At 37.3% G+C, this 14,839-nt stretch overlaps 1 protein-coding gene across 2 annotated transcripts in view; it reads left to right on the top strand.

Moving 5' to 3' along the window:
- LOC140665571 (PTB domain-containing adapter protein ced-6) overlaps window positions 1–14,839 on the top strand; it is a 28,060-nt gene that overhangs the window by 3,339 nt on the left and 9,882 nt on the right. The window contains exon 1 of one of the 2 annotated variants that reach the window (XM_072891831.1): window positions 6,558–6,766. The exons of the other annotated variant lie outside the window; for it this stretch is intronic. The gene's annotated coding sequence lies outside the window, so the exon portion shown is untranslated. Of the gene's footprint in view, window positions 1–6,557; window positions 6,767–14,839 lie in introns of those variants that run through there. 2 annotated transcript variants of the gene reach the window in all.

Genomic DNA, 14,839 nt, shown 5'->3' on the forward strand with positions numbered 1-14,839 from the left:
AAACGCGATATCAAATGGTTAATAATAGTCTCCTTATCTATGCGAAAAGAGATTTAAAAGCTGAGTTATTTAAATTTAAATATTTAATACGAGAGGGGAATATTTAATATGTTTTCTATCGTTGTAATAAAGTTGAAATTGCTCGATTTATTATTATACAATGAAATTTCGGTTTTACTTTCCTTTGCTCTTGGAAACGACTCACACCTGTTAGAATCTCGCACCTGCGAGACAGATGTTGGCGTAAACTTACATTTTTCAGATTTAACGTAAAATGTTTCACGCTGATAATTCTCAATATATAATTCAGTTTGTATAATATTATTCGTATCTTTACTCATCCTTGCAAATAGTTTTACATACAGTAACTTCAACAAAATTTACATTTGTATGTTAATTGTATTAGCAGGTAATACTCTGTGTTTATAAATGTGAAATTTATGTTGTCTTAACATGACATTTTTTTGCATTCCAACTGGAACATTTAAATTTTTTCCAAGATGCTTATCTTAAGAATTCATTTTTTAGAAACAGAGCTATTTTACCAGTCAACATTAGAGCCGTATTCTATTTTTCTTTAGTTCTTTAGTCTTTTCTTCTGTGACGTACATAAAAATAATGCGTATAATTAGTCTCGATATATAATACATGTAGAAAACGGTATCGCAACTTAACTTTCAGATAATTCTATCTCGAACGTTGTCGCTGTGCGTGCACGTAACGGTGCAGACGGCCCCGATGGGTCACCCGGTACATAAAGAGAAAGAGAGAGAGAGAGAGAGAGAGAGAGAGAGAGAGAGAGAGAGAGAGAGAAACGTCGACCTTCTATCGTGCAACGACACAATGTTGGCGCACGAAAATGCGGGCGGAAAGATCCATGGCGGTCAAGAGCATGGTCGAAAGGACCAGCTGGTTTCTTAGAATGGTTTTGTGATTTAAATACGAGAATATTCTATGGTCATAATAAGCGTCGGTCACATAAATTAACAAATGCACTCTTAGGGGCTTCGCGAGATTACAAAAAATACTGTGCCATCTCTGCAAGAAGAATAAATAGTTTTTTATTATATTTTAAATAGTTAGGTTTTTCAAAATTTTAAACATAAAAATATTATTATAATAAGTATAATTATTCTTCAATTCTTGTTATTAATTTTAATGTTTATATAATTTTTTTAATTTGCCATTTTTAATTAATCTAAGCAAAGTGCACGATTTATTGCAGTATACCATTTCACGTGAAACAGATTTTGATCGATAAATTATTGGTCTGTCGTATGAATTATTTATGAATCAAATTAATCGGGAACAAGTTTGAATGTCAAACCAAACAATGTGGTTTTATCATCGTTTTTTATATTGTTTACAAATCTATGGAAATACGGCACGGGTGTGCCGCGTGATCGAGAGGTAGACGCTTTTGTACCTAGTAATCGTAAAAATGTCCGTAAAACGCTACGTAATGCGGAGATCGGCAATCGACGTCGCTCGTGAATCACGTTTATTCCGGTGATTAATGCTCGACTTGCATTTTTCATTTGCGAAATTGCATGTACGCTCGTTCATCGAACGTATTATGAAAAAAAACATAATATGACATAAAAAGTATTGCTTATCAATCTTTCAAAATGTGTACATACGTATTTACGTTTATTATACACATTTTACACATGCAGTGTTCATACAAATATGTGGAATTTTAATAGACTCGTTATATAGTGTAAAAGCGAGCGAGATTTGCAAGTATAAAGAGGTGCACTCTTGTCAACTAATTGAATATAACAAATTGATTCTGATAAGAGCTGCATTGGTGAGATAACTGATAAAGGGAATAGACGCTGTTCGATGCCTCTTTATGTCCATTGCATTACGAGAAAAGGATTTAAAGAATGAGATGTAAGAGGAAGGCCAAGTAGGAAGTCGACAGTTACAACGTGACTATCGACTTCTTTACTTGTATTCTTGAAACGAAACGAATCCGTATCTACGTATATATGTACATCCTATATATGGAGGATACGTGTACGCACATGCTTGTTCGTGAAGCGTTCGTTCGCACGCACGTAAACTGCATTCCACGATAATTTTTATATACCTACTCTTGTCATCTGAGTTTGCTTCGATACTTGGCGATCAAACTTTTAATTTGACTGAGAGAAATAAAACGCTTTACACTTCTGTAAAATAGAAATCTTTCGTTGACAGTAGCTAAAAAAAAAAAAGAGAAACAAAATTGAAGATAATAAAATATGTTAAAAAAAACTCAAAAATATATGTGTCTTTGTAACTATGTTTTTGATTCTTGATTTTATACATGAATTTTTCGTACGGAACATTTCTAAATAAGTCTTTTACGTTCATCCAATTTCAAGGCCGTATGTTGGCTATTAAAAACGCGATTAAAGTTGAAAAACCGTCATCGCGGAAGCGGTTATTTCTTCCCAATAACCTTCGTTCGCGCATTGTCAACGCGGAAATTATACGTCCTGAATCCATCAATTCTATTCTACTCAAGACTTCTTCCTAATACCCGCCGTTTCCATCATCATCGACGTCAATTCGATGATATAATAGTCCGCGCTTCGCGTATCGCACTATTAATTTCGAGTTATTAAATTCCTGTTTAATTGACTAAAGAATTTTCCGAGAAACATTCAAGTTCAACGAATGGAAATGCTTAAAGATACCGCTGTAGTTTCTCTTATTATTTCCGCTGAAGCCATATTATTTTATACACGAATTAAAAAATTGTCTGCCACGTGTTTCGTCGATCGCGTCGTGCTATATTATCTACTTACAATCCTACGTTACATAATACCTATGTTGTTTATATCACAACAGTGCATTATCATGGTGTTAATGCATTGCAAACAATCTCTCGAGCTTTCTCAATATTTATACTACAATACTGAATACTTTAGAAATTTAAATTTTTTGTTGTTGATGAAGTAAAATTTCGAATGTTAGAAAAAAAAATTAATTAGATCAAACGTGTCCTCTGGAATCGACGCGCGCGAATTTTGACATTTAATGTTATAAAAAATCAAGATTAAATATTTTTCTAATACTCTGAATTATTCTAAGAGAAATTTTGCTACTATATTTATACCAATTTTGTGATTCATGAAAATTTTATGTGATATAATTACTTGAGTGCTTACGATCCCGTTCCATGCTTGACGCGCTCGTGATGATTACGCGGCTAGAGATTGCGATTTCACGCCCGTGCGCGTGATCCGTGCGTTTTGCGCGAACGTCATTACGAAAAATGAAAGTGTAAATCGAAGAGCGCGCGCGAGAAACAGAAAGAGAGAGAAGAAGAAACGAGAAGTCGGGTAGAAAAGTAACATTACCAATAAATAAATGCAATGCATCACGATACTCACGATATTTGCGGCGTGTTTTTTATTACCGGGAATTTCAGGAAATAGATCAGGATTTAGGTTAATCTTACTCTCTCGACGTTTATCAAGTGGGCGTACAATATGTGCGTATATACGCAAATGCGTTTTCCAGCGAAGCTTTTTACATGCTTTTTACATTTTCAAAGACGTATATCGCACGCGTATCGCGAGATCGTTTCCATCAATCGCGAATTCCAGTCGAATTACGCACCGCAGTAATTATTTCTCACGTAATAGAAAACAGGAGTCGACGAGTCACACCGACGCGCGTTCATTTTTATAATAAGCACCAGGTCGGCCGTTATTATGTAAAGTGAAGGCGCAAGGTGTACACAGATAAATTCTTGTCCCGTTACCACGCTCACAATACCTGCAAAAGAAGCGATTTCGCGGAAAGTTACGCGGGGAATTTTTGCCTGATCGTATTTCTTCGCAAAGATCAATTTACGTACGATGTGACAATTAAGTGCAATGTTACGATTGTATTGTATAAAATACTCTTCTCGCGTCGTAGAAGCAATTCGCAAATTAAATTTTATTAGCGATACTCGTGGATAATTACGATCGATCGCGATGATATTCGAGTTCATTTTGTTTCACCAGCGATATGTATGTTGAACACGCGAGCGAACCGAGAGATACTTTCCCTACTTTCGCGTACGGCCACTGTCCGGAGACGACTTCTAGTAGCGATCGAATATTGTCCGGATTTGACCATCGGCGCAAGTGAAACCGGAATTTGAGAAAGTTCTAAAAATATAGACGAGGCACGTGAAAATTTGTAGACACGGTCTGGGATCGTGATTTAGCCTGGGCGAAAGTCTATTCATGGAAATCACGACGGGAAGGAGGAACCAAAACAAAAATTGTGCAACCGGAGTTAACCTTTCGGCATTTTGATTGTATAATGAATGGGGCGACGAGAGTGGCGGCGCGAGAGAAAAAAAAAACCGGTTTTTCTGCCTGAACGCTGAATCACACCTAAATCTTTTTCTGCATTTAACATTCACGTCGATTCGACGCACTCGCCCTGACGCGAACGCGCCATAACATTTAATAGGGTGTTTTGTTTGGAAATATATACTGCATTTCGTTGCACCGCGCGACTGACACACGGAAATCCCAAACTTCTTTTCGCCAAAGCCGGTTTCGGCTCGGAGATAAAATCACTTTCTGTTTTTATAGCGGTACGATTTTGACGAAGTAAAATTTTTAATCGATCGCCGAAGAGGGAATTGCTTCGATTCAGAATTTTACGGTCGTATTTTATTGCTGACACCGACATGTGTGGCACATTTAATAGTTTATATCTACAAAAGATTATTTTATTACAAAAATGAGAACATTCCAAGAATCGTGAATGATTTTCCCTTCCCGTTTTAAAATTTATATAATTCAAATATTAAAAATTTTTTATCGTTAATTTTATATTATCGAACAAAAAAATAATTAAAAAAGAGATTTAATAGCAAATAAACTATTCACGAACAAATATGGTTAATTTCTCTAAGCGTAATGACTTGATGATTTGTGATAGTGGTTTTTCCGATAGCAAAGGAAAAAAAAAGAGATAGAAAAACGTGGAAAAATACGATTTACGATCTCTCGTAGTCACGCACCTCTTATGTCGCGCTTGCGGAACGGCCCTCGTGATTTCGCAATTCGGCATTATTTTCTCACAAACGGTAGTTGAATGCACGTTCTCGCTGATGGTGAGTACTCATAAAAGAGAGACGATAGTGTGCGTATGTGTACGTGTGTACACGGGGTCACTTGCTGCGAATGTTTCACATTTATACCGCGGCAAATGCGTAGAAGTGCACGTGCATCCTGTCGCGAAGCCTCGCCCTGAATTTCACTTTTGTGTGTGTATGTGTGTGTATGTGTGAATGCCTTTATAAAATTCTTAGGGAGGAAATTTGTGAATTTTTGCGTAGCTTCGATTTTATAAAGAGAGAGAGAGATATTTCAACGGGCGAAAGGATTTTATAATTGCTGCGATGCCCACACGACGGTGAAAATCTCTCCGGCTGCGAAATCGCAGTCTCATTCGCGGCGAATGAACGCAAACAACGTAATTTCGGGCGAGTCTAGACACTTCGGTGTTGCATGTCGCGCGAAAATGACAGCTATGTTTATTCGTGACAATTGGCACACGGTTCATTCTCCCGTTATATCTATAGCGGGTCGAGTGAATTGAATTCGTCGGGTGATTACGCGGGTTTAAAGGTTCCAGTCCGCGCACGGCCTCGTCGCACGTTAACATTCGCCGACGAGCTATGAATAGAAAATGGACCATGTAACCATCATCGGTCGATTGTTCCGAGACGATCTCGGTTGCGGCGCCGGTTATCCTCTTATCTATTTAACACGAAGGGACAGAGATGGATCTCTTGATCGTAAGAATATACGACTTGGTCTCTTTCTTTATTTCTCTCTCTCTCTCTCTCTCTCTCTCTTTTTCTTTGCCTCCCTCGTCTTCGCCTCCTCTCTGTAACGACCCGCGATGGAGGACGGACAGGCTCGGCGGTCTCGGCCGTGGCTGGTACCGCCATCCTCTCGTATCCCTTCTCATTCTATCGGATCATCTACCATCAACGATCGCGCTCGCTACTCTATTCTCCGAAGAGCCGGCGCGACAACTCTCGACCGACCAGTCCCTCTCTCTATCTCTTTTTTTTTTTGTTCTCACTTCCAAGTACGTATCCCGGAGATACGAATTTCTGCAACTTATTGCGCGCTCTGCTCTCTCCGCCTTTTTTTTTTTTTTTTTTCTCTCTCCTCGAACACACCTTTCTTTCTTTCATCTCATCAAAGTCGAAAATTCCATTAGCGGCATGGGAGGAGCGCGCGGAACGTTTCCCACAAATAACCGGTTAATTTAATGTTTGTATCCAGTTCGTTTTCCTCATTAATAACAAAGGCAGATAACGAACGGTCGCGGAATAGATAGATGATGAGGACGGGTCGAGACTCGACCGTGGCTGGTGGTACCACCACTTGTATCAGCCGCCGTTTCACCGAATAATCTACCTAGGCGGCGAGCGATTCGACTCCCACGACCGGTCGCTCAGAATCGGTCGTGCTCGTCCGCGTCCGGTTCTTCTCGTCGCTCTCCGCTCTTGCTCCGCGCCGTGTCCGTTGGACGTTCGACGACGGGCAACGTGCGCGGTGCGCGCACTGACTCCAGTCCGCCGCGAGCCATCAGTCGGGTGGAATCTATCGTTGTCACGTCTTCGAATTTTATACGCTTATCGAGAGATATATTTATTTATTCCATTCCCTACGAGCGAAGTTTGGGAATGCCTCCCGCGCGACCTCGTTGAATGTCAGTGAGTCGTTTGTACGAGCAAGGACAGTAGGTGAGTGATTTTTACTCGAGAGCCGCGACTCGGTAGCTAATATACTTATTTATTATTTAATAGAGATTCAATATATATTGAAAATTTCATGGATAAAAATTATAGGAATTTATATTGTTTACAATTATTATAATTTTGTGTTTTTAATTGGACCTATATGAAGATGATAAGAATGCAGATGTCAATTTATATTATTTTTTTTTCTCTTTGTTTTTACATAAGATTGTTATTTTATATAATATATAAATATATTGTGTGCAAAACCCTGTTATTAAAAGATCATTGTTTTACCGCTGTCATTATGTCGACTCCGGAGTTATCGACATCCGGCCAACGTTCGCACTACAACGCGAGATAGTCAGATAGACGTCATTCGCACGTGCGAAATCTCCTTGATTAGGTTTAATTACCAACGCAACAGCGTTCCCATCGCGCGATTCGAAAGTCATCGCACGGAAGCGAGCGTGCGGAACACGCGAAGATGATCCCTTCATCCGTAACGTTGTAACTTAATGGCAGGCTTAATCTCACGATAAAAGCTTTATGTAATTAGCGGCTGATTGTTTGTCGGTTTTTACGGAATTTGCATCGGGAAACCGCCGTTGATTTTAGGGATGCGCGAATAATAAAATGGGTCATTCCGTTCTCTCTTCGCGCGAGTGAAACCGCGCGCAGTAGAATCGCTCAGACGCGAATAGAATCACTTTCTTACGTCGAGATCGCGAATCTGATCGCGCGAGCGACGAGCGAAGAAAAAGATGAAATCATAACGAGTGACTTCACGTGTTAGTGTAGGCTTTTCAGTGAAATCCGTAAATTACGGGCGGACGCTCCACTTTTCCTTAAGCGTCGCCGTTTCGTCGATTACTTTCTTACTTCGGATAATAAGAAGGCCTCCGCCTCTCAACCGGGATCGATCTTCGATTCTCGACAGCAACTGGTTGCGAGTTTTTTCGCCGTGCCATTAAAGCTTCTATTCCCCTTGCTTGTTTCTTAGAGTTCTTCTTCTCTAAGAGACGTAAATATTAAACGCGATATAATATGCCTATAGAAACTATCGCTTTACTCGGAAAATAAGTCGAGTCTCTATTAGCAATGATAATCTAAGAGATGGCAAACTTAAGGCTCTCTTTTTAGAAGCATATATATTATGTGATAGTAAATTACATATTATTATATTTATATGATTGTTTTCATTATTTATCTATTTGTATTAGCTATAAAGTATCACTGACAATTTTGATTAAGTGTGTAAAGTATAAACATTCAGTCGACGGATAATTGTAATCTATTTAACTCTGAAATTTTACTATTAAAATTTTGAATTTTATTGCATACACTTTTTTTTAACCCTTACTCCGTATTGTTATTTTTGGCACTTTCTAACTGTACAGGTGGGTCAGCGTATTTTCGATAAGTTGATTAATATGTAAAAGTGTTTTAAAAAATCTGAAAAAACTGTATATACCTTCTTTGAACATTCTAAATCAGGACTAAAATAATAAATTTGAAAAATAATTTACTTAAATATATTATTTTATGATTATTTGTTTTCCAGAAATTGACGTTGTTAGAAAAAAATCACAGACAAAAATGACTCGTCAGTACGGAGTAAGGGTTAAGTATACACTTGTAAATATTCTTAGGCATCTCTTTAAATCATGTATTTATTAAAAAGACTTTGTTATATAACGATAGACGAATATATTGACAATTCTAATACATATTATGCTATAAAAGTGACTTTGACCCTCTCTCTTTCTCTGCTTTATGCGTTCCACCCGCGCGCGCTATCCACGCCATTAATTCCATTCGCTCTAAGTGGACCGATTTGAACGGGGATAAATTTATCACCGCTTAATTATGTGCTCGTAACCGCCCAACGGTTGATAATGGTGACAATAAATCTCGCGACAATTAGCCAGTCGCGACGTTAAACAGCGCGCCTCTCTGGATAAAAGATAATGACGCGGGTCTCATCCTGTTTCCTCGCAAGTGCAATTAAACAGCAGCTACTGGGAGAGTCTCGCGAACATCTCAGGAAGTAACAGTATTAGTTTTTACAAGGCCGTCTCGTTTGCCGGTTGCCCTCTAGGGGCACCAAAGGCTACGCCGTTCCCTATAGCGTGTCCCAAAGGTAGTCAATCACGGATTCGTTTCATTTTGAAATAAACTAGGAATAGAAATACGATACGCACAATGATATGTCTAAAGAAATCTTATTAAAACAACAATAATAATAATAATAATAATAATAATAATAATAATAATAATGATGACTGAATGCTTAAGTGATGACCTTTTAAACTTCTATGTTCCAAATAAATTCCATCTCATCGTTTTAAATCTGTTTTAAATTCGTTGTTTGCGGCGTATGCATTTCTGCATTGCATTTCAATAAATCGCGACGCGATTCAGCATATGTTTGCACAAAAATAACGATATAACTCGCGAGCACGAGCACTTTTTTTTTTTTTTTTTTATTCGTGGAATTATTGAGAAACGCAACTCGATAAAACCGAATCGAGAACAACGTATAATCTTGTCAAAACATTGTTTGGTTTTTTAAAACAGTGTCGAGAGTGTAATTTTTGCCGCAATGAAGATGCTGTTTTGAGCAAAGGCTATCGATTTGCCGTCGTAAGATAAGTTTCGCGATAAGTAGACTAAAAAATATTATTAAGCGCCACCAGGCACCATTAGTGCCTCGTGAAGTCAACGGGGGTTATCGGTAGCTGAAAGACCGCTGAAAAATTCATGTCAAAGGTCATCAATCAATACAAACATTAAGCGTTTGTCAAAAATCACGTCGAAACTGATAAAGAGCGACGGGCGCCGTGACTTTTTTTTTTTCATAAATTCGTGCCTTATCGTGTCTCGTTGCTCTGAGAGGACAAAAAAAAAGAATATATATCGAGTACGTGTCAAATGAGTGAAAAATGCGCATTTTAACATTTTCTTGAAATCTTAAAACTTATCTTAATGTGCTTTTGTCAAAGTCGAAACTATTAGGATTTGTCTATGTTTTACTGTAAATATATGTTGTCTGTACAACACACTCATAGTACAAAATAAACAATGTTCAACTTTGGAAAAGTTCTTTAAGTTGTTGAGGCACATTTTTCCACGCACCGTTTTATCTAAAATACGTGAATTATCAAAAGGCAGTAATGTGTCGCGTTTATCTTCAAAAGATACTACTGTTTATCTCTTTTAAAACGAAATATTTTAATGAAATATAGCCGTATATACATATATGTAGGTGGTTGTATGCAAGGAATATTTGTTATGTAATTCTTATGCAATAGCATATGTTTCGATTATATGACAATTATAAATTTTAGGATTAAATTTATGCTAGATCTAAATCAAAACGTAAGATCCTATGAGGAAATCACATTTATCAATTAACACATGTATAGCTACATGGTGCATTATCATGTGATGAAAACCAGGATTTGCATTAAAACGACACGCAAACAGACATAAGCGTATACAAGGTTGTATATCAAAGTTTCCTAGAAGAAGAAAATATTTTCACACAAATCTTGTTTCTCCGCTATTAACAATACTACAATCGATTTGTACGATTTATACGTATTTCTTTTATCATGCTTGACGCGATATGTAATTGTCCGGAAGCGGAAAATTTTCCGTCGGTACATCCTGCACACGTAATGTATACAATAGCACATTTTATGTTTGGTGTGGGAATATTAGACGCTAGTTTCTTTTCGCTTGTTATCTGGGCATTGTACTCATACACAACATATCGTTGGTATAAGTGCTGTCGGATAACGCGCTTATATTTAAAGGCAGATATAGAGCGAAAAAAACAAGAGAGCGTTGTTGCGTGTCAAAATTAACTGAGAATTTTAATGAATACAAATATCGAATAATATTAATGAGTCTGAAATAGATCAAACGCATTTTTATCCGCAAAAATAGCTAAACGTTAGGAAATATACATTTTTTACGAGACAATAATGTTATTAGTCTTCTTGCTGTTAAAGTTGAAAGAAAACTAGATGATAGATAAAAAGATAACATGAGAAAAAATGCGCATTTGATTTTTTTTTCTATTTCAAGCGAAAATTCTTTACGACGGAAAATTAAAGATGTTGAGATGGCTGATCATGTGGGTCACGACCCACAAGATTTTTTTTTTTTCTTTTAAATAGCATTGCACCGAGAAGGCGTCACAGGAACTGGAGAGAAAGTGCGACCGGGGGCATTTCTAATTGACCGCATCCGCCGGAAAAATAGTTTACCTCATCAAACTTATAGTCATTCATTGGCGATTAATATGGTCCATAGATTCTCGGCTAATGATTTTTAAAGAAATTTGCGCGATCTTAATGCGCTTTTCCACGTCATCCTTTCTATGTAAATCGAATGTTCACTCACGTTCACGAACACGTTACCTTTTTGCGTTCCGCTCGCCGCGGATCACGCTCAAGATTTCCTTTTATTTTTCGAATGAAAGTCTCTACTATGAAAGAATGTTTCTAATAATAATCTCACGCGACTCTCTCCCGATATATTTTCGCGTCTATCGCTTTAAGAAATTGATTCTTTACGCGAAGCTGAATACGTTTCATTCGAGGGGTTGGTCACTACACAGTTATAATGTACAAAAATTACCCTTTGATACAGATTACCTTTAAATTATACCTCGGATTACTTAAGATTACCTAATAGTATTAAAAATAAATTTTGAAAAAGAAATTTATTTTACTTTAAATTATTTTAACGCTAAAGATTATTTAGATTTACCAAAAATAACCTTGGATTACCCAAAATTTTGCTGGGATTGCCGCTGAACTACCTAGCCCTTGTACAAAAATTACCTCAGTGACTAACCTCTCGGTTTCATTCTAAGACGTATCCAAAAACGTACTCAAATCCTAGGAATCGCAAATCTTTCCAATTATTATATTCCCGTAATTAAAAAGAAATATGCGATAGTATGTTACATTTAATGGTTATTACGTAGAATCTTCACTTCAAGCGGACTTTCACGGTGATTTTAACGTATAATTTTAAAAAAACTAACAAATTATGAAAGAGAGAGCAGCTAAATCTTCGCTAAAATCGGCTTCACTCGATTTTCGTCGATAGACGAAAGGAGGATGCCATAGAGTTGAGCGCGACTTTTGATACGCACAGTATAGGACGTCGGGTGCTTCATCAATTCACCGACCGGATCTACGAGGCATCTAGGCGAGGCAAAGATTGAATTAACAGCGATACTAATTGGCCACCAGCACCGCCAATGGTGACCAGCAGCTGCAGCTGCAGCTTGCAGCGGCAGCGATTGTCTCGTTGACGGTGGGGGAGTTTCACCTTGAACGTTACGCAACTCGTCGCTTCAACGCACAGCTGTATGCACAGCCGGGGTTAGAGACGCGTTAGACTTATGGTTGACCTGTGTGTTTAACGGTCGTCTAATGGTGCCAGTGTCGTCGAGCAATTACACAAATTCCATGAAAGCGTTTTCTCGTGACGCGAGCATCCGCTGTTTTTCCACGACGTAACGGTGTCTCTCGATGAAGCGATTAGATGAAAGACAATTGCATTTGTCATTTTACGAGGGAAAAGTTGGCTGGGACCGAAATGGTCCAGTTAATTACACAAATAATAATTTTCGCTGTAATCGCTAGCCTTTTATCCTTTATATAACTTGAATTTTTTTTTTTTTTTTTATTTTTTTTTTAATAATATAGGATAGTAGGAAAAATATAATATTAGGATGATGAATACGATAATGTAGGCAAGCTTCTCACGTCGAAAGCTTTCATTGAATGACAAAATTGGCGGCGAAAGTTGTTGACATTTGACGCGGCGGGAGCGTGTATATTTGTGACTGAGCGGCCAGGAGAAATAACGTATGATTATTCATTATTCATGACGCGATTGTTCACGGTAACTATACATTTTAATGATTTGCAAATGGGCCGGCGATTTAAGTAATGTCAAAGTCGCATCGACGAGACGCCACAAAGACGGCACACTTACAAGCCTTTTACGTGTTGTACTTCCTAATTACTCGAATGCAAATCTTTTTTAGTAATCTTTGAAATTGCCTGAATTAACTTTTTAATATAATTTATGTTACAAGATTGAACGTTGTATGTTGATTGAATTGCTTTCTAAACCTAGCAGATCGCATTTCCTTAATTAGTATCTATATCGAGTACCAATGACCTGGAATTGCTCTTGGTAATTTAATATTGTTATACTCTCGGCAGCACGTGTAACCTTAAGTTTGTCTGACGAATCGAGGATAACAATCCGGTTAATAAAATGAAACTTAATAACAGCTTCGACGTTTAAATCATAACAGAAGGTTTTCAACTTTTTTTTCTTCTCTTTTTTTTCTCACTCGTGTTTACTCGTTATATATTGTATATATATACGTATATATACTTGAGAAATGATATTTTTTATATATAAATTTTTCACATACAATCATATGTTGTATATCTCACGATTGATTATATTCATTAGAAGAGGAAATTCAAGTTTAATGTCATAAATTAAGATAGCTGCGTGTGAATCTTTTTATACATCTGTGATTTTTAATTATGCTCTCATGCGCGATAATCAATTTTCACGCTATCATCGTTCATCATTTGGCTATTTTTCATGTCTCAAATAATAGCCGAAGCGTCATTAACGCATATATCGCTATCCTTGAATGCAGTGCGTCTTTTAATGCCACGTGCAGCTGTGCACGCATATGTTTCGTGCTAACAACGAGTAGTTATTAGCATACGTTTTTGCATCTTTGATCGAACGCTGAATAGATTGTCTCAAGTGATTATTATTATTTATAATGTGACACACACACACACACACACACACACACACACACACACAGACACACACACACACTCGTACACAACATGTATGTGTATGTAAATACGATTCTATTTTAATAATCGTTTGTTTGGAAATTCCGTTTGTAAAACCGTCGTGCGTCTTTCATCAATAAATATTAAAGTAATTAAGCAATAAAATGTGTGTATAGAGTAACTACGTCTTAACTTGTAAACCAATGATGCTTAATTAATCCTGATGAAAGATAAACAATCCAGTAAAGAACCGCATACGATTCAGTTATTATCATTTTATAAGGTTCAACATATATATTGAATGACATACCTACGAATATTTTTCGTGTCTCTTTATTAATACTTGTAAATTATTCTCTTTTTTTCTCATAAAATGTATATTTTTGCATATTTAATTCTGTCTGTAAAATATAAAGTTTTTATATCGTCACGAATATCAGATTAAAAAAATAATCTCGACGTATACGTGGTTGAACAATAGTTACGATCGCGTTGTTGTAATGTTGGTTACCCAACAGTGACGTTTATGTGAAAACGCTGGCCGCAAACGTAGGGTCCCTCATGCAGCCACGATTTTTCTTTGTGTTTCCGGAGAGTGGCGTCGAATAGAGGATCCTTTCATTTGTACGTCAAGACACGATCGCTTCGTGTTCACGTTTCTGACACGTGGAATTTCGACTCTTGATTCGGCCATCGTAAATGTCATCCCGTTACATATGTGAAAGACAGGCCCTCTATCTATTTTCCTCGGTTGCACGTGTCATGCATGCGTGACACGTGCAGGTCGTAATATCGTTGGCGAATAATTTCTCGTGGCAAATAAACGTTAAATTTCGAGCTCTTCCGGGTATAAATGAGCGTTATATCGCGATGGAAAATGGAATATTTTTTGCTAATAAAGAGTTTATTGACGTTTAATCGGCGATCAGAAAAACAGAATTCACTTATAACGCGATCATTATTATTAATAGCTAACTGTAATTTATAACGCGATTATTAGCTATTAATAGCTAACGTATCGGGAAAACACGTTAATGTCGAGTATTGCTTAATTGAGGAAAATCCTGTGATACCTTGAAACGTTTAATAGAAAAATACCGATACTTTCCATCCTTCTTATCGCGAAATGGATCACAGATAATCTACTCGGCGGATGCAGGCGTTTCTCGCATGCGATCTTGCCTTCGCAAAGTGTCTATCGCGCCTATGCGCGGTC

Source organism: Anoplolepis gracilipes, chromosome 5 (genome assembly GCF_047496725.1).
Source record: "Anoplolepis gracilipes chromosome 5, ASM4749672v1, whole genome shotgun sequence".
NCBI classification, from domain to species: Eukaryota; Metazoa; Arthropoda; class Insecta; order Hymenoptera; family Formicidae; genus Anoplolepis; species Anoplolepis gracilipes.